The 20,492-nt window shown below is 39.9% G+C and overlaps 1 protein-coding gene across 4 annotated transcripts in view; it reads right to left on the minus strand.

Moving 5' to 3' along the window:
* LOC102296449 (cadherin-20) overlaps positions 1-19,816 on the minus strand; it is a 107,187-nt gene extending 87,371 nt beyond the window's left edge. For 2 of the 4 annotated variants that reach the window (XM_042228486.1, XM_042228485.1), the window contains exon 1: positions 18,803-19,816. The gene's annotated coding sequence lies outside the window, so the exon portion shown is untranslated. The remainder of the gene's footprint in view (positions 1-18,802) is intronic. The other 2 variants (XM_005941898.3, XM_014339962.2) reach the window with 2 other exon arrangements.
* Between the last annotated feature and the right edge of the window lie 676 nt (positions 19,817-20,492).

Consider the following 20,492-nt stretch of genomic DNA (forward strand, 5'->3'; position numbering starts at 1 on the left):
TGGGACAATAAGTGGTGCGTGTCTTTGAGAGATGCGTGTCATCCTAGCCACGTTCCTTCCCATTAAACGTTATGACACTATACCTCCATTAAAAGTGCGGATATTACTCATGTTAGACTCCTAAACTGCTCTGGAAAGTTTATACGCTGGTGTCAATCTCATATCTCTGGTAATTGTGGAGCAGGTCATATATGGAAAACGGGAGGAGGGAGGGGAAAATAGCTTCCTGAAAAACATGGCAGATTTAATTTGTCAGCTTGGATGAAAATTGGCCAGTGAGGAAAACAAACGGCAGTTGCATGGGCCAATGGTACCAATTCGTCAGGGGGAAGATTGAGGAGCCAGTCTAGAGATAGCTCACATCTCCATAAATCATGTTGACAATTGACTTGAACTGCAAGAGGAGGAGGTCTCCCATAAAGCCAGCCTGAACAGGCGCTGATATAGGACATCTCTCTCTACCCACTGCCCAGAAATAGAATGACAGCCTAATGCATTGAGGATGGCCCTGATGGCTGAATGAAACACAGCCTGCTCGCTCACTTAAAGTGCGAATTTGTGGATTGTTTTGATTTCACTTTGGCTCCAGATTTATTGGCCACCCTTTTATCAAACAAAAAAGTAATTATTAACTGAAGAGTGCAATTCCTAGATAAATTATAATGTGATGGTTGAAAGCTGTTATAGCCTGCTGAAGCTTCCTGCTTGCAAGCTGAAAGGGCTTGGTTGCCAAAAACTTACAGTTATACAGACGTCTGTAAGGAAATGGCCCTGCCATCTCTTCTTCCGTGATCTCTGTGAACACTACTTTCAGGTCACAATAACTGTGGTGTGGATTGTAATTGCTCAAAGGCTTATGACTCTTGACTGTTAGGTTGTTAGCCAAAGGATCTGCAGTGTTCCTCAATCTGATTCACTCCTTGCTTATTGCATTGGATTTCACAATGCCAAGATGGCATAAAACATTTGTTTGGTGTTCTGCTTTGTAGGGACAATCCAATGGGTGGCTATATCCCATATAGCACGATGGGTGGGGCCTTAAACCTGAATGCATTAATTAAAGAGAATGCAGGTTAAGTGAATTTGATTTCTTATATTTTGTGAAAGAACTTCACAAACCTAAAAAAGTCCAGCTGCCTTCTTTGTCAAGCTCACTAGAGAATTTGGAATTGGTTTCCTTGCTTGTCTGTTCCGGGTTAAAAGATTCAAGATTCTTTATTTGTCACTTGCATAGTTATACGAGTACAACACGCAGTGAAATCTGTCCTGAAATGCTCCTCGACTCTGCAAAAAAGAGAACATTATATACAGTAAGTGGATTATGTACAAATGTTTTGAGCCCTAAAACATGTTTTAGTTTAGGGCTCGGATGGCCTGAGGATAGAAGCTCCTCTTGAGCCTCTTTGTTTTATCTTGGATGGTGCGGAACCTTCTGGCTGTTGCAGAAGTTTGTTGCTGGGACGGGACGGGTCCTTTAATATCTGAGCTGCTCTGGACCAGCATCTCCTGGTGTAATTGTCCTGTAGGGAGGGGATAGTAGTCCTGCAGCAGGGTTCTGCCTTATGGATCACTCTCTTTGAAGAACTTTTTTGTCCTTAACACAGATGTTCCAATACCAGGAGGTATGGGAAGGACTGGATTGAAAACACATCCAATGTCCCAAGAAAAACTTTGAAAGACCGTCAGAAAACCTCAAAAACTGTAGCTTAAGACCACTTTTAAAAATCACAAGAAAGTCCTTCGAGACAAAATTTAAAGAAATGAGGTGTGACTCAAGACTTCTGCACAGTGCTGTGGAAGTCTGTGGGAAAACTGTCCTGTTTTAATTCTCATTCATATTCTGTTGATATGTGACCTTGGAAAACAGTTTACAGTAATACTTGCTAGTCTCACATCTAATTGGATATAACATGATTTTCTTTCCTTCAAAATTATGTCCCCATTAGTGTCAAAAAAGATGACAAACAAGAAGACGTTCAGTCAGAACTGCCCTCACTGGTGAAACTGCTATGCCAGATCTTGCTACAAAATTTTTGTCCATCGTTTCTAAGCATCCATGGTTTAAACTCAACAAATAAACCCAGGATTAAAACAGACTTGGATCTCAGATGAACCAGGAGCCGGAAAAAGTCATTAAGCTCCACTCACTCATTTAGCGTCCTTAAGTCCTGCAAAATGCACATTGAGCCAATAAAACAAAGTTAAATCTGTTTCTCTGGCTATTAGCCTCTCATTTTTCCTGCATGTATCCTCTACTTCTGTGCTCCTTGTTGTAATGCAGGGGCGAGAACAAAGACTCCCATAAATGAATAAGACTTAAACAGGTATGATATTTCACAATTATTTACAATGCTGTGGGTGTAATTTGAGTCACGACCTGTCGATAGGATCAGTAAATGTAATGTGATAACTAAAATTAGAGCTTTAATATCCTGCATTACTGTGTTACAGAAAGGAGTAATGAGATTACAGCTTTATAATGCATTACTTCCACCAGAATTGACTATGATGCACTGAAAATACTCCATCATTGGCTTCTGCTGTTCTGTGTAGGTGCTTTACAACACCCAGTCGAGTGTATAAGCTTTTAAATATCCTTCGCTGCCTCTCTGTCGGTGGCTCAGAGAGCTGTATTTATGCAGGATTCACCAGATGTTGAGTCAACTATTGAACAGATGACAGACTTAGCCAGCAGCTGAGGAGACAATTCCACAGTCCAACACTCAGCAGGCGTCCACCTCGCTTTTTCTCTGCTTGCTTTGTTTACATATGTCTGTCTCTGTCTTGCTGTCTCTTCCTGACTCACACCATCTTAACGTTCCTCACTTTTTCTTGGCACATTTTGCAGTCTCTCTCTTTCACACACACTCTATTCCTTGTGTTTTTGAATACAGATCATCATGTACAGTTGCAGATTATAGTTTCAGAGCTGCAGTGCAACCAAAAAAAGTGTTGCATACAAAGCTGGGTAATTGTTGGAGAAGGAAATAAACCTTGAGAAGTAATTTACTTCAGGGGCTCAAATAAACATTAAATCCATCCAGCGACGCCAAATGTGTAAAGCTGTCGTCGGTGAAATGACAGATTAGGGCGTCCACCGAGCCAATAAAACACGTCTCTGAAGGCTGCGAGCTGCTTTTCAAAATAGCAGCTCTCTCATGATTATAGACACGTTCAATTCCCATCACAAAACAAACACAAAAAGGGGGAAATTATTATTATTATTGTTTTAGTTTTTGGTTGGTTTGACCACCGGAGATTGAAAAATGTAACCAGCATGCCAGGCAGATAATTCCATGTCTAATCTCTGAAAAGATATGTTGTTATCCACAGGAAAAATCCATCCTAAAATCTGTGAAGTTGTATTCTTTTTTTTTAACATATATTCTCCAAATAAATGGGTTGTGATCTGTAAAATACCCCAACCCTCAGAGTTATTGACAGCCATTTGAAGCATCATACGGAGAAAAATCTATTGTAAGACACAGACCAATTTCTCAAACAACAGTGGGTTCAGCAGACCATGGTGCCATACAGCTACAAGACATGGACGCACTACACGACTCCCATTTTTTTCCTGACTGTAACCCCCGACTGCATGCAGCATGCTGTCTGGCACTTTTCAAAAACATATTCTGGGAAATGTCAGAAATGACAAACTCAAGTTGACATACTCTGCAGGAAGAGGGGGAAAGTGGCTAAGAGTTCAAAAATACTATAGTAGACTGCACACCTGGAATCTACTGAACTCTTCACTGACAAATGAAATGTTTAATTCTTCTTTTTTAAATAACCATCACTCCTTGCATTTCCAGATCAGGAAAAATAATTGCTATTCACATTCCATGTTAAACGTGTGAAACAAGTTTATTCACTTGCCGTGCTCGTTCGCCTTGAAATAAATCAAGAGCGGGAGCCGAAGCACATTCATTATGAATGCTGTCCTATTCTTGCATGTGCACCGCAAAGCCTCTCATCTCCTTGTTCTTAATTTGCGTCTGGCTCTTCAAATATTTAAAGGTAGGACTTAAGAACTGAAGAGACTGCAAACATGGATCCTGGTTCCACTTGATGAAGTGGTTGTAGGTTGTTGTACAAGACAGACGCTTACTCAAACATACGGCCATGAGAGTTTTTCACTGAACAATGGATGCCAAACCACTGTGCTTCTGTCCTTGAAAGTGTACAAAGTAATTACATCCAATATTATTATTATTTTTTATTAATATTATTATAAAAATCAGCATTGGCTCAGTTGGTACTAAGGGCCCAAAGTGATGCCAAAAAAATATCTCCCACACGACTGCATCAGCACATCACCACCACTAGTTTGAAACACTGACTGATATCAGGCAGGAGGGATCCATGCTTTTCATGTTGTTTACACCAAATTCTGACCCTTCCATGTAAATGTTGCAGCAGAAATCAAGACTCATCAGACTAGGCAACAGTTTTACAATCTTCTGTTGTCTAATTTTCGTGTGAATTGTAGCCTCTGTGTCCTGTTCTTAGCTGACAGCAATCGCACTTACTGTCGTCTTCTGTTGCTTTGGTCCATCTGCCTCAAAGTTCGTATTTTGCATTCAGATATGCTCTTCTGCATACGTTGGTTGTAACGAGCGTTATTTGAGTTTGCTTCCTATCAGCTTAATGCAATCTGGGTGCTCTGTCACGACTGCTTGCATCAGCAAGGCATTTTCACCTGCAGAACTGTTGCTCAGTGCATGTTTTCTCATAAACCCTGGAGATGGTTCTTTGGGTAAAACCCAGTAGATCAGCAGTTTATGAAACAGACCAGCCATGGCACCAACGACCATGCCACATTAAACTCACCTAAATCGCCATTCATCTCCATTTCAGTGTTCAGGTGGGAATTCAGGAGGTGATCTCGACCACGTGTACATGCTTTAATGTATTAAATTCCTGCCATGTGATTGGCTGATTAGATAGGTGTATGTAACAAAGGTATGTTGTAAGGTTTGTATCTGGCACAAAAGTTTCTTAATCTTCTATGTCAGGTGTACAGTGTTGTGTATACCAGCTTTTTCACTGACTAAAAACTTAAACCAGTAAATGTCCAAAATTACCACTAAAATGGCAGAAAATCAGTGAGCTTAATGATAATGTTGCTAATGTTGTGTCTGATTGAATAGGCAGCTGTTCACTGGCATGATAGCAATGTCGACTACATAAGGTGATTTGATGTAATGAAAACAAAGTGATGTTTCCCTTAAATATTGATATATTCAGTATATACTGTATTAAAAACAACCCCCAAACATCCACTTTTGAACTGAATTCGGGCCAGATGTAATCTAGATGTCTAGACATTTTTGACCCGTGAGACATCAAAACCATGCTTCCTGGGAAATGTTAAAGAGTTCTCCTTTACTTTTGATTTCATGGCAACCACACGAGACATAAGTCTCCTCAGGAGACATATGAGACCCTGAATAAAAGAAGACGAGAAACTGATCCACCCACTTGACTGGGAATTCCTGTAGACGGGTGATATAAAACTCAAGCTGTGGTTATTTCCTCACTTCACTCCTCCTCTACATTTTCCATTCTGTCTCATCTACTAGCATACACTCCTCAGCTCACAAAGAGAACACAGGTAATGTGATTTCAAAGGGAAGAATAATGATACCAGGAGGAGGGAAGGAGGGAGGGGGAGGGGATGGGTGTTGAAGTGATTTCAGGGGAGCGGTGTGCCTGCGGTTCAGGGGTAGGGATTTTTTTTTTAACTTGAGTGGAGTGAGATCAAACGGCTCATCCGTGTTGGTGCGTAGAGTGAGACTGAAAGTAAATAAAGAAATTAACAGCCTGGAACAGCCATTTTGCTGGCTGAATTAGGGATGTCCATAAGGGACAACTTGCCAGCGGACCTAATCACCCTGGTTTGTTTACATATGTGAAGCACAGTTTCTGGAAACTCGACAGCTAAATGCAATAGCAGATTATCCCATAGATCATTCTGGCATGTTCCCCAGGCTGCATTAAAAAGATGAGGAGCTAAATTAAATGGAAGATGGGATATGGAGGACAGGACAGAGGCAGAACGACAATCACCTCTTGAACCTGGTGGGACCTATTGATGCCAAAAAATCTCCATGTAGCTGCCGAACTGAGGTGCATAAATGAGTTATAACTAATTCATTTGAAGCTCGGCAGCCAGCCTCAAACATAACATTTACATTGCACCAGCTTATAAAGTACATTTGAAAAAGAAAGTACACTCTCTTTTGGTTCTAAGGTTTTACGTATCAGAATATAATAAAAAAAATAATCTCCACAGCAGATCTTAAAATGAGATGAGCAACAATTTGACATATTACACCATGTCACTGTTTGTTTAACATAAACTAAGGCAAAATGTGGATGCAGTGTGAAAAACCTGTAAAGTACACACTTAATGCTTCCACAGGATTTAAGAGGGTAAGTAGCAGCCAGGTGCTGCTAATCAAATATACCCGATTAACTGATCATCAACAAACGTGAAAGCCTATGTGAGATCAGAAGCTTTCACAGTTTACAGGTCTGAAGCATTCAGGTGTGTGCTAACACCACAGGGTTACTAGCAGTGGATGTTCCAGCAAATTCAACCCAAGGTCAGAGGTTGCAATGCACTGAGAAACTGTAAAAAACCAAAAGCAACATCTCAGATTTTACAGGCCTCAGTTAGCTTGTGAAAAGCTAAAGTTCATGACAGCACAATTAGAAGTTGTTTGGGTTGCCAGGAGAACGCGTCCTCTCTGCCATATTCTTTCTGGGAGAACGAACATGGCAGCACATCTTAGGTTTGCAAAGTTGATTCTGAACAAACCACAAGACTTATCTAGCAATGCACTTTGGACAGACAAGACCAGAGTGGAGATGTTTGGCTATAGTGCACAGCAACATGGTTGGAGAAAACCAAACAGAGTAAATCAGCACAAACACCACATACGAACTGTTGGGTAAATTGGTGGATGGGTGATTTCTTGGGCTTGTTTTGCAGCCATAGGACATTGCACTCACTAAGTTGACCATGAAGTCATACAGGATCAAATGTAAGGACATCTGGCTAACAGCTTAAACTTTGCCATGCAACCAGACAGTGATCCCAAGCCCATTGGCAAGCTTCAACATAAAGGCAGAAATAGTAAAGAATAAGGGTGGCGCAGTGGTTCAGTCAAGGTTCTTAATAAACTGAAAACTTAACTGAAATACTGTGGTGGGACCTAAAGGAGCTGTGCATAAATTAATACTGAAAAACCTCGATGAGCTGAAGCAACCTTTTATAGATGAAAGAGACTGCAACCTATACACTCTGTAAAATAAAATCTAATGTAATTTTTCAATGCCAGCAAAAACACATGAAGATGTAACTGACCCCTTTTTTTGTCTACGCTATAAATCATTATTAGAATGACCCTTGATGTACAGTCAGAACACCTGTTACATAAAATGAATCAACATTTATTTAGCCGTGTGCAAATGAGTTCAGCAATATTTGACTCTTTCTTTCAAAAAGACTAGACAACCTCCCCTATACCTTTAATGATGATCAATAATTGTCTGACAACCATAAGAACAGGTTCCAGGTTTTTTAAAGGCAGCTCTAGTAAGGCAGAGATTAGAAGACAAGAGAAATTGTTTCTCTTAAATTACAAGGAAAGGGTTAAAATACTATTTTATTACTTCTAGTTGGAACTTTTTCCTCAGATTCATGGCTTTTTAAAATAAGACCTCCAACAAACATTGAAGGTTGGAGGTCTCACCTTCAAATGATGCCTAACAGTGACTCCCAGACCTCTTATGGACTGTTCTGTAAATCTTTTCTTACCATTTTAGCTGGACCTGGATGTAAAGAAGTCTTCTGCTGTGCATTTAGAGGCTTAAAATAAAAAAAATAATCTGTCTCTTTGTCTGCTAAATGCTTGACTACATTCACCAGCTAGATGCCTGCATTTAATACACCGTGTTTTAAAAAATGTATTAAAGCTTAAAAGCCCAAAAGCTATTGCTTTAACGAGACACAGCCAGGAGAATTTCAGATTACATATCTGAGGGCTGCTTACAGATCAACACTGTGATCAGATATTATTTGCTATAGCAGAGTTTGGGAAGAGTGCATGAACTACAACTATTTCACTTCCAGTGATTTATTGTTCTACCTCAAACAAGTAGCTCGTCTTTGCAAACAGCAGGAAAGAAACACATGTGAGCGTCTAGTTTTCTGACTTTGTCTGCATGTTCCTTGCTGTATCGATCGGAAGCTTCGGGATATGAAGGAAAAACAATGTTCGAGGAAAGTTCAGATAAAAGCTTTCCAGCCAATCAGAGAGCAAACTATCATACAACACAATATATATCTTTAAGCCTTGAGTACATATTCTGCAGAAAAAAGAAAACACGCTTGTCTCACAACTACAGATGATGCGGGTGATAAATGCAATATAGGGGCCCTGTGAAATGTGTACGGTATGCTTGTGTATATGTGTGCTTGTGAGCATCCAACACCGGACACCCGATCCTCTCTTTCATCCTTGCATCTGTGGCAAGCTGCCACAAGCCCGTATCATTTACCACACTACACCTGTTGGGATGAATTTGATACCTGGAGATAATGGATTGGAGTTCAAAGAGGAGAATGCGGACAGGAAACTTTTCCAGAGGTCGTATTTCATGAGCAATCGGCGCTGATTCAAATACACGCACACACACACACACACACACACACACGTGTGAAGTTGAGAACAGATGACGGGCAAAAAGAAATGTTCTCATGCTTAGGACTGTAGTAACAAGTTTCACATCAAGCTTGGACATGAAAAGAAGGTGAAAACAGCTTCAGTTACAGCACAATGTATCTCAGAAAATAAATCTTCTTTTTATTGCCTCTCGTGTTTAATGAAAAGTTCACCCATGAGCCAAAAAAGACTTCAGTAGTTTTGGGCGTCTATATCAACTCAAAGCACACTAATAACTTGTGAACTTTTACAGAATTTTTGCTAAAAATACAATGTGAATGCAATTTGGTATCTCCAGTTATACAACAAACATTTATGTATTCACTACATTAGATATGTGATTTAATATCATGTTTCTGTAGAATCACAGCTCTCTAACCCTTTAGGTTAAGGAATTCACTCTGGAAGCTACATAATTTTTTATGTTTGTGGTTGAAATCTTTATTGTGTTTTGTTCTCTATATAGAAAAATAGCTCTTAAATAAATAACATATCTTGTGGGTGATCAGTTTAACCCCAAGGTTGCCCAGCATTCAGTAGTTGGTATAAACCCAAGCCATTATTTTATGGTTATTACTCGAAGTCATCTAGAAATTTTTAGCTCCTGCTTTTAAAAGTCCATTGGAAATTATACACACGGCATCTAAATGTATTTTTGATAAAATCCAAATCATATTGAGTGAAGGTTTGAAAGTTCGAATGTATTGCATGTATTGCAGTACATTTTAAATCATTTTGGAGAAATGAAGCATTATGACAGGAGCAGGAATTTGCTCTTGCTGCTTTTTGGTGAAACGTGCCCCTGCTTTTTTTTTTTTTTTTTAATAGACTAGATCAGTTTTGATCATGCTGTGTGTCAAATCACAGTAAATAGTTACTATTTTCAAATGCTGGCTAATTGGTGGTGCATCATGCTGTTTGTAGTGTTAGAGATCTCGCTCTAACTCTGGTTAGCATTTAGTCTTCTACGGGTCTGTGTTTGAAAATTATCCAAGTGTCCTTGGATTCCTTTTACTTTAGTCTCTCTCTCTGTAAAAATGAGTCTATGGATTGAATCCAAAAAGTGGTCAACGAACAATTCAAGTAATTCATTAGCAAAATGAGCACAGCCATATGAGCACACTATGTACTGCATGTATGGGAAAAATGCACCAGAAATTCACAGAGAGTAGCACCATGCTGAGAACTGCAGAGTACAGAAACCTAATGGATGTCTGGGTCAGATTTATGGTAGCTCATCCCCTCCACTGCTATGAGAAAAATTTGACTGGAGCACACCAACTCCAGAGACTATAATTCATTCGCCATCTCACTCCATTTTATTCAGCCAGAGTACATTGGTGAGTATTGGGCTCCTTTTTTCGGGGCCAATAAAATGTAATCACTGTATGCCAGGACCAAGGTCGAACTATATTCCTAAAGCAATGCGATGATCATTCTGGCCCTCTCTGAAGGTCGACTGGCTGTTTATTTTTTCCCTATGCCTGTAAGATGGATTGTTAAAAAATTAAATAGGGGATGTTTGCTTTTGATGAAATTGTAGATTATAGTTTAGGTGTTTTATTTGTTTCCTGATGATCTAATCCAGAGTGTGATAACTGAGCAGATAGGATGTTTGAACAGGTTTACAGTGAACACATTTCCTGTTGCATGAATTACACTTGTGACATTTCATTGTGGTGATGGTCTCCTCAAATCCTCTATTGGCATTAGTAAGCCACTCTGACATCATCCTGTTGACTCTCATCCCTTGTGAGAGCTCTTCATAAACCAGCCTGTGTTGTAAACTCCATGATCTAAGCCTGAAACCCCCACCAGTGTTTTTCTAACTAGACTTAGAAATATTATGATTATCTTCCCAATTCTGCCACTCACCTTGAAATTAAAGGTAAAAGGAAGCTGCATAGGGATTTTCATAGGGATTTGTAGTATCCTGAATACCACTCAAAATGTTGTTTTCCAGAAGACATCATTAGAATGAACTGATAAAAATATAGACATAGAAGCTGAGAAGTTGAGATTCTTTTTACTCACATTTTGTTTTATTTCGAAAATCACCATTTAAATTACAATTCTGTCAGGTGTACTTTGAGTGATTGACCTTCTTCATTATGTTAATTTTGCCAGAAACATTTTAACTATCATTAGCAAAACTTAGCTAATGTTAGAAACATGCATATTTAATATTAACAGATATGGGCAGTAATCCAATTAAATTTTTGCTTGATGCATAAAGTTAAAAGATTAAAACTAATAAAACAAGTTTTAAAATGACACTTTTCCATTTGATTACATTTTATATGATGGATTAGGCAGAAAAAGTAGAACTGGGCTGAAAGATCTATCACTTTATTACCTATTCAGGTTGTAAATCATGTTTTTAAAAAGTAACTAAGTAATTAATTACTTTTGAAAATAAGTAACCAGTAAAGTAACGGGATTACTTTTTGGGGCAAATAATCAGTAATTAGTTACTGATTACCTTTTTCAAGTAAGTTGACCAACACTGTTAACTAATATCAACTAATATTAGCTAAAGCCAGAAACACACATACTGAACATCACATATTACTGTAGGGTCTCTAACTTAATATAAAGCACCTTGAGGCACTGCTGTTATGATTTGGTGCTATATAATTAAAACTGAATTGAATTGAATTAAATATGTGGGCTTTGGATGTGGTTCACAAATGCTCAAATGTTTGATTAATATCTATCAAGCACTCTGTGAAAACAGCTCTACAGGCTCTACAATGTAACAGTTAAGGAAGGTTTATGTGCTCAGTTTTCCCTCCTGGCTCCAGTGAGGACCACTGAGAGAGAAAGCTCATATCTCCGATCAGCTTCATTTAGACATTGATTTTTACATGTGGCCTTGAATATTGAAAATTTCCTTCTCAAAACCCTGTCAGACCAGTGGGGGGAAAGACTACGGGGAATCAATTCAAATTAATTTTTCAAGATGAGGTGTTTCTGTCTATTACTGTAAGCAACTCTCATTTTAAATAGATCCACTGCCTGAGAGTCAGTCCCAGAAAAAAAAGAAAGAAAAAAAAAACCATGATTGCTTTCTTTAACTCAGGAGGGCATGGAATAATTCACCATCTGAGTTTGGAGGGAGCTGCAGGACCAGCTCAGTGAAATGAAAACCTGCATCTTTTGGTGCATGATCAGGTATTGAAGAATTTGTTCCAATGAACAACCAAACTATCAGCTGTGTGCACACATGTGGCACAAAGCGATGGATAATATAGCAGTGTATATACACTGAGGTGGAAAGTGAGAATATTTTCTGTATTTAAAAACTCTGAATACCATGGGAATGGACTTATTACTTGCTGTAGGTGTTCTTTAAGGATGCAGAGCTATATTAGCTGTGTTGGCACTGACAGTTTAAATTGTAGTTGTACTTTCTAGCTGCCTGAGTCCATTTGTTCACTATGTGCCTCTTCTTTAACCGCTAAACAGATGCTTCTGGCAATGTGCAGGTTCTGACTGCTAATGTGGTGCAGGAACAGAGGTCCTAAAGTTTTTTTGCCTATTTGTTTGAAATCATAAGCAGGTGTAGATGCACAACTGCTTCCAGCAATCATGGCTAAAACAGTAACAGCATCTCCCCGGGCAGAACTGGTTGTAGCAGAAACTCTAACAAAAACGTCTTTGTGAAACTGTAGCAGTACATGTAGCCAACAACAAAGTTACATTTCCAACGTCAGCACAACCTTGTCAACTGTCAACCTGTCAGCTGACAGTTACTGAACTTGGAAATGTTAACTTGAATAAGAGCACCAAGTTTAACTTGTCCAAAGTCTCTGGGGATGTGAAGTGATCATAGAGTGTGGAGTGATCAAAGAGAACCACATATCCACATCTTATTTCAGAGAAGCCAATGAATAAAACCACTTTCATGTAGTTTGTGAAGTGATATTGGTAATTCTAGATTGCCAATGGTGTGAATGTGAGTGTAAATAGTTGTTTCTCTCTCTGTGTTAGCCTTGCGACAGACCAGGTGTACCGCGCCTCTCACCCTGTGATCGCTGGGATAGGCTCCAGCCTGGGTTCAACCCTGATAAAGATAAGTGGAAAAGAATGGATGGATAGATGGATGTTTAACAGTGGAAATTGTATTTTGGTTTAGTTAGGTGCAACTGTAAATATCTATCCGAACGCCGATTTGGGATTTCTCAATGAAGCGAAAAAAGGGCCATTTTTAGTCCACATTATTACAGCCAAAGTACCTTTGTTAGGTTTTAAAGAAGACCTTCGTAAAGAAATATCAAAGTTTTTCCAATTGCAAAATCTACTACGTCCTTGTAATGCATAAACAGAGGAATTTCTTGTACAAAAGTAGTTTTCATTGCAAAATCTGACCAAGTAGTTTCAGTGCCTAAACATAACCATGTCATTTTTATTGCCAAACCAACTAATTTTTTGTGCCAAAACCAACCCTAGTGACTTTCAATGCGTAAACCGAACAATGTTCTTGTAATGCCTAAACTCAAAATAATATCAAGATGTTTTTAATGCCAAAACCCAGGTGTCTCCAATTCCAGGCCTCGAGGGCCAGTGTCCTGCAGGTTTTAGATGTGTCCTTGGTCCAACACAGCTGATTCAAACGGTTAAATGACCTCCTTAAGTTCTCCAGAGGCCTGGTAACGAACTAATCATGTGACTCAGGTGTGAGCCCTCGAGGCCTGGAGTTGGAGGCCGCTGCCTAAACCTAACCAACTACTGTATTGTTCAGACAATAAGGCGCACTTGATTATAAGGCGCATTAAGCGAAACAAGCATTAGCATTCATCCTCCAGCTTCACTGGTTATATTATGCTAACAAAGCTGTGTTAGCTAGCGATCAGGTAGCACATCATTATATACCAGCTAGCCCAACTTCCGTAACCCTACAAACGTCACTGCTGTTTAGTTTTCTGTCTTCATTTATGTTGGAAGTGATAGCAAAGCTGTACGTTTTAATTATTTCAGAAATCTCTCAGTCAGAACATGCTATATCATGTTTAGGTGGAAACTAGCGAGCTAACTTCCTGCTAACTTCTAACTCCGTCAAATTTAATAAATCCTGTTTTCACGGATGCCTGAATGTTAAACTTAATTGTTACACCTGGTAAAGCAGCAACACTGATCATTTTGTTAAAGATGAAAGAATTTAGGCAGTTTTTACCTCTCAGTGATGCCGCAGTGTTTGTTTGACTTTGGGACCTGAAACAGACGGAGTTTTGGACCCAGATTACTCCGCGAGGCTCCTGACTACGGTAGGCGTAATGTTCCGACAATCCATCAAGCAGTGCGGCTTCGTAGCTTACCAAAGTCGTACTGAAACGTTTTTGACAGATTTTTGAGTGCCGTGTACCACCTGAAATTGGTTCGAGGTCAATAAGCACAACCAGAATTCATTCATAAGGTGCACTGTTGATTTTTGTGAAAACTAAAGGCTTTTAAGTGCTCCTTATAGTGCGGAAAATACGGTAGTTTTTCTATATTAAACCTAACCCTGTAGTTTTTAATGCCTAAAGTTAACCAAGTGACATATTTTTATTTTGTAATATATTTTAAAAAACAAACAAACAAAAAAACCCCAATGCAAATGGAGTGTGAACATCTGTGAAATCTGAAGACTTAAACTTGAGTCTCTGGTGTAAATAGATCCACCACCAAGGCCTCAACCTTTGAAGGTGGCCATTTTCACCCTATAAATAAAGGGAAAAGGATAATGAGCACATATGAGACCGGACAAATGAGAAATCATATTCGGGAGACAAATCAGTAGAGCTCGAGACTATTTCATGGATGGCTATTTATTAAATCGGGCTTTCATAACAGCCAGTGCATAGCTGCTGTTGTCTCGTGTTTGTTTACTTTGCGGTATGCTTGTTATTGGATCATTGTTGATTTTCCAGATAACGGTGCTGTTGAGTGGTATGCTTTAAAAAAAGTGTGTGTGGTGTAAATTACAGTATTGATCGTGGTTGTTTTATTATAAATGTTTGCCACATAAGTCAGGCTTTCCTGTGTGCCATTGAGTAGTCACGCTATGTGTGTATACTTTATATATACAGCATTAACATTTTACACATATATTCATGTAGCTGTTTGTCGTATGGATGCTGCGGGTGCTACCAAGCTCCTATTGCATTCCTGTCATGATATCCCTTACATAAAAGATGCTCCACCTGCTATGGATTGACCTCCAATTGAGCTGTGCCCCCTCATGCAGTGGCTTCCCAATGGTGCGTCAAGGCACACCAGTGTGGCTTAAGAAATACATAATTTCTTTGCTTACATGGTGCCAATCGAGCTAATGAGGACACAAAATATCGAGAAACTTTGCCTACTTTAGAGTTCAGGGTCTAAACTGTAAATTGTGACTGTTTTTGTAAAGAAAATGCAAATTCCAAAGCATAAGTAGTCCTGCTCTTTGCTACAGTTTGTTATAAAATGTTCTCTTTTAATCGCAGCCGGTGTGAGATTGTTGAATGAAACTGGTTTTCATCAGCCTATTTTCTATGGATATTTCCAGTTTTTGCATATTATTGCACTTGGCTGGTATGGATAAGGCTATGTACTGGTAAGTGAAATGAACACAAAGTTAGCAAATATATCCTAAAGCATCAAATCTGAATGTACCGGTGTGAGCTCTATTGTTTCTGCCGTTAAAGAATGAAGTAAAGAGCCTTGTTTTAACACCATTTACCAAATCGGTTTTCATCATTTTATGGTTTCTGGATACCGGTATTTGGTTCAAAACATAAAACACATTTAAATGAATACTTTTAGTATTTTCCCTTTTTTGGGTTCAGATCAGTAAACAGCCCACAAAAACAGGCAATATTCACTTTCAAAGATAACACCCAGCAACTTAGTGCACATCGCTGGAGTGTGTTAAATATGTGAAGGAGAGGTGTCGTGACAGACTCTGCTGCCTAGAGTTTCTCTGAAGTTTGCAGCTTTTGTTCATGACCTGATATTCAGCACGACTAGCAATGAGCAATAAACACCAGAAGCAAATGGAGCTCTGCCCGTTTTCATACCTGTTCTAGCTGGCCGATTGCAGCTGAGAGTGAGAGAGCTGAGAACTAATGCTGGATACTAGCTGCAGAAACTGGCTCACGCAGGACCCGCATGAAATAAGCTTTTCAGCACTCTATGACTACCAGAGCAGCTCTTCTGCCAAAAGAGCTCTTCGCCATTGAGCAAGAATGGCTCAGAGAATACCAGTTTTCATGCTATTACTTAATGCATCAACTATACAATACTATATTTATCCCAGATTTGAGGAATTATTTTGTTACAATATGATGATGATGATGATGATGTTGTTGAGGATAATAAAAAAAACAATTAGCAAACAGCTTTTGTATTCCAAATAAAGAAAATATTTGAAGATTTGGACTTGATTAAAAATTGCATATAACAGTCTCATCCCAACTAGTTAACAAACTGATGGGTGAAAAACTGCAGTGTTAAAAGAGTGTGACATTTAACAAATTGGCCAAAAGTGTGCATCGTAGTCTTTTGTTTCTGCTGAAGTGGCAGCGAGCGCCCCGAGGTCAAGACAATCCATCCGTAGCTCAGACAGATGACAAAAGGATCCGCACCACCACACAATACCACACGGGTGTTTCCTGTGCACGAAACATATCTGGTCGTGTTCCAAATTTTAAACCCAAAGGCGGTTTTCTGTCTTCGATCACAGCAGCGGTACCTGTGACACGGCTCCCCGGTGTCAAATAGCACTGAGAAAATGTACTGCGTGATGATCAAATGAGCCATAAAAAGTATTTCAAAGGAAGAAAAGCTAATTAGAGGTAAAGTGACACCCGCTTCAACTCAAGCATAACATGGCAGGTGTACAAGCACTAACGCCGTCCCACAGCCGCTGTTGCCTGCCAGGCCTGGCTGATTGACATGACGTTGCTTCCCAGACCACAACAATGCCAGCAGGGTCCTTGTTATTTTGTCTGTTCTCAAAGGCGCCTTCTGGTAGCCCATAAAGCACCATCAGGCTCCAAGCCCTGCAGTCATTCAATTAAGAATTTACTGGGCTATTGATTTCACCACAAGCGAAGCGCCTCACATCTTGGAAACAATAAGGAGCCCATAAAGGCTATACTAGCCTTTTACCTAAAGGGTGATGACATGGTCTTCAGTGTGGAGAGAAAGGCAGGGAAAGGCTTATGCACAAAAAGTGAACAACATCTGAATTGCGTTTTCTCTTACTTCAATCGTTCTCCTTTTTAATGAAGCAGTACCTTCATTTTCAGCGTGACCTTTTGAATAAATTGTGACTTTTTTTTAAGAAAAACAATTTTTAATTAATGTTGTCAAGAATCACTAGTGTCACTGCTTCTAGAAACTAATTAAAGATTCCCTAAAGTCAGAGATGGGGTCGAATAAAAGTTTGAGAAATTAACATAAACTCCGGGGGACTAGCCTAAGTGCGTAGAAGAAAATAAATGGCATGCTTGGCAGAAAAAGAGCCCACAATGTATGTGCTGCCATAAACAATTCTGGGATGATAAAACAGCTCTGAGCTCAGTTATTGACTATTTTTTATTAGATAAATTTTAATTCAGTGCATTGTTTTGCCTTTTCTCTAAATTTAATGAATTTCTTCTTGTTAGCCTTAGCGTGAGCTTGCTGGCAGGCAAACTCATCTTTTTCTGTCGGACCAATTACTTGACAACCAATAACAATCTTTAGGTCAGTTATCAAATAATGTTTTTTTTTTTCTGCGTGTGTGTTGACCACACAAATGAGCAAAACGAAACAAAAAACGTAAAACACCAACCGAAACCTACAGCAACAAGCTTTTTGTCCACTTGGGGGCAGCACAAACGAGCTGCAAGCAACACACTGATTTGTTTGTTAGCAAATGCAAACACCCAGAAAAAAACAGAACAGCATTAGCTTTCATTTACATCTATTTATAAGCTCTTGTAACTCTGCTATTTTCATCACGTGGCGTTTTGGTGCTTTTGCCCTGAGACATAAGCTAAAAACTGATGACAGCAAACAAAAGCAGTTTTGTGGACATGAGCTAAATAAGACCAAGGAACACAAAAACACACTTATGTGATCCACTGTAGTATAAAGGTGTTACTGATATAATTGGTAGCCACTGTAATGTTGCATTCTTTCATGTTTTAGCAGGATTTCACAGCCCTTCTTGTTATTAATGCCAGCAAAGTTCCCAAGCTGCCATCTAATAAATCTCCCATGCCCCCCACTCCACACCCCCCCACCTACATTGAGCGAACCCATGTGGCATCCTGAAGCCAGGCTTAAATAAACTTTGGGGTCATTCTTGGCAAAATTGTGTTCACAGTATCATCCACTGCAGAGCATTGGGGGAAAAAATACAACTGTTGATGCAACACAAGTTGAGCTGGGCCAATTGAGACTACAATGAAAGCGAGAGAGGAGGAGCGGTCGTGTAGAGTGAGTCTAAGCTGGAGAGAGGAAGGAGCGTACGAGAGTAGTGCGGCCAGAGGAGAGTACATGTAGATGCTTAATGAATTCAGTCACAGCAGCACACAATGAAATCTTTATCCATGGGGGATGAGGCAGGGGACTTGGCAGAGCCCCGGCGTATCTCAGCAAGGGTGAAAAATAGAAATCCCACTGTCCCCCTGTTGGCTCTCCCTCATGTCAGCTGCCTTGGTTACTGAATTGGCTGCCAGCGAGCCCCCGCCACTCCACTCTATCCCTCCTCCTCCTATTCCCCTCTCTCTTTCTCAGTCGTTCAGTTCAACTCTCCTTCACACTCATGTATTTTTCCCCTGTTTCTGTCACTGTACTTCGAGCTGTCCCTCTGCTTTTTCTTGTATTATTAACCCATCCTCCTGAGTCAACTTCCTGCCGCCGCAAGTGCACATTGCTGCTTCTCCTCGAAGTCCGTAAATGATGGCTGTAATACACACCCACTGCACAAAGACACACTCTGCACAAGCTCTTAAAATGCAAGGATTTGACTTACCTTGTTACAGGTTGTTCTGATAATTATGTTTTTATTAGACGATTTGGAAAAGAGAGGAATAAATTAAAATCCTTACCTTTTGGAGCTTCTCTGAACTTCTTTTCCTTCGCAGACACTGGGATTTACTGCAATTTTCTCACTTTCCCTCCCGACGTGTTGGTTTCTCTATCTCAGTCTTTCCTCTGTGGGTTTTTTCTTGCAGAGAAAAGTCCAGCTGACCCCCTGCGCAGGGAAAACCAGGCAAGAGGGGATTTAAAAAAAAGAAAAGAAAAAGACCAGAGAGCAAGCGCTGGCAACTCCTGATGAACTCAGCTTCTACCTCGCTGCTCCTTCCAGCACTCGGGGTGAATGAAGTGTGAGACAAAGTAATCTTCAGGTGAGGAGACAGACTCCCTTTCTCTCTCCTTCTTTCACTTTCCTCCTCCTGCACGCTCTCTCTCTGTGTCCTGTGCTCGCTCTACCTGCTCAGAGCGCTGTGGATGAGCTCACACACAGCTCTCCCTCTTGTGTCTGAGCGCTGTGCTGTTGCTCCATCTATTCCCCTCATTTCTCCCTCCCTCTCTCCCTTCATCCATCCCTGTACGGCTCATGAATGTTTAGACACGGCAATTGTAGCTGAAAGGCACTGAATTAACCCGCAGGACTCAAAATACACTCTTTCGCTCCACTCACTTTTCCCCACTTTATTCTTTTGTTCTCGCATTGGCTGCAACCCCTCTCACTGTGTATGTGACCCCCCTGAGCAGCACAATCAGTTCTTTTTAGGGGGAGTGATAGTCTATTAACTTTGTGGTCTTTTCTCTTTACTGGGTTTTATCAACAGACCGTCTGAAGCTTGGTTAAAGGATTGCGGCTCGAACATCCCCAGCAGACTTCAGCCTGTTACATTAGAATGCAGCACACATGACTCCACATTATAAGAAAATTGGTTCATAAAATAATCATGAACAAAACAAGAAATATGTATGATGAATAAGTAAATATTTGCTTCTCCCTTGGCTGATTAATAATTAACTGTCCTTAAACAAGTCTAATTGGGCTTAATTGAAGGTATTGAGTCATTGGAAAACAGATAAAAATCAAACCGCTCATGTCCCCGCGGGCTCAGAAGCGTTTCCGATGAGTCAAATGAAAGCCGAGCTCGTCATATGCCTCCGAATCAAAGTCTGAAGAAGTCCCGGATTTAAAGTCTTACATCAATTTATGTCAAGTCACCGGAGATAAGTGCAGCTTCAATTCCTTAACCCCGCTGACAATTCTGCTGCTGTACTTTGAATGGCATTGGCCCGTTCTGCATCATATTATACATCGCTTGAAAACACACCTCCTTTTAGATTCAGATACCAATGCCACAGCAATAACAGCAGCAGCTGCAGCAATTGTTGCCCTTTTTGTCATCTATAGGGACTCTTTAAATCTTTGTGTTGCACTTAGCTTTCCAGCAAATACACTTCCTAGCTTTCATTCCCACTAACAAACGAAGGTATTGTTAAAGGTGTTCTTAAAGCATCATGTGTACACGTGATCCTATACTTTAGATTTTTGCTGTTTGATTATTCTTTCTCTCTGCAACAGCAAAAACAGTATTACCATACTAGCTACGTATAACAAAAAAGGAGACCTGCTTATTTTTAGGTCTATATTTTTGTCTCTACTAGGGTGGCTTTGCATGAGTCCCAGCTTAAAATAATAATTTATTATCGTATTTATTGTCTACTAAGCCTTGGTGAAGTTCATCGGCTGATTAACTGCCTGAAGCCAGACCG

This window comes from Haplochromis burtoni, unplaced genomic scaffold (assembly GCF_018398535.1).
Source record: "Haplochromis burtoni strain Fernald_Lab_line unplaced genomic scaffold, NCSU_Asbu1 Contig_326, whole genome shotgun sequence".
NCBI lineage: Eukaryota > Metazoa > Chordata > Actinopteri > Cichliformes > Cichlidae > Haplochromis > Haplochromis burtoni.